This window comes from Rutidosis leptorrhynchoides, chromosome 4 (assembly GCF_046630445.1).
Source record: "Rutidosis leptorrhynchoides isolate AG116_Rl617_1_P2 chromosome 4, CSIRO_AGI_Rlap_v1, whole genome shotgun sequence".
NCBI lineage: Eukaryota > Viridiplantae > Streptophyta > Magnoliopsida > Asterales > Asteraceae > Rutidosis > Rutidosis leptorrhynchoides.
In genome coordinates this window covers 171,398,481-171,399,546 of record NC_092336.1, presented here as the reverse complement: position 1 = coordinate 171,399,546, position 1,066 = coordinate 171,398,481, and positions in this window count along the sequence as shown.

The following is a 1,066-nucleotide window of genomic DNA, read 5'->3' as shown; positions in this document are numbered from 1 at the left end:
TTTTTAATGGTAATCAAGTGTTTAAGATAAAAATTTTAAAAATCCGAAAGAATTTAACCCCTTCCCACACTTAAGATCTTGCAATGCCCTCATTTGCAAGAAATCAGTAACAATTTAAATTATTGAGGGTGATTTGTGTGAAAATTATTAAATTTTATCAAAGTTTCCAAATATATTGGCGTTTGTTTGCTGAATGATAAATGGTGCATATCATTTGTTCATTCCGTCTTGTTGTTATTTCACATATATTTTGCATCTTGTCGTCAAAATTAGTTGCTTTTGCTGAACTTAATGCCAGTCTTTGAAAATGCGTTGTTTTACCTTGTTGTGTACATAAAATAAACTGCAAACATATATACATATTTTTGAAGTTTGGTATATTACCCCACATTCAAAATTATTAAAATCTAAGAATAAAAGTTAGAAAATTATAAAAACTATTACAATATTAACATAAGTATTAAACGTATCAACATTACAAATTACAAAATATATAAAACTAAGTAGACTAGGGATGATACTGATACCAGTAGGGGTTCCATGCATAACCATAGGTGCTATAAAATGCTTCGGCTGGGTTATACATAGGATACGGTGGTTTAATCTCTATAGACCAGGGAGGGAATATGGGCGATGGATTAGGAATATAGTTTCTACCTATATGTTGGCAATAAGCTATGATTTGGTTTTGATGAACTTGCCAATATTCAAATGCTCTATGTCTAGCATTTTCATACTCTTGTGAAGCTATAAACCTTTGCATTTCTGCCATTTCATTTCCCCCTCCTACATTACCTTGCTGTTGGTTTCTCTCAACCTGTGGATGTCTACCATGGTATTTTACTGCGACGTTATTTTGCCTCTTCAAAACCTTCGCACCATGGTATACATTTAAACCTATTGTATCGCGGAGTTCTGGTTCTTCGACTAATAATCCCCCCCGACTTATATCCACACCGAGATATTCAGCAATCAAAGTAATAAATATACCACCTCCTATTATGCTATGCGGTCTCATCCCCCTAACCATAGCTGATAAATAATAACCCACACAATAAGGTATACT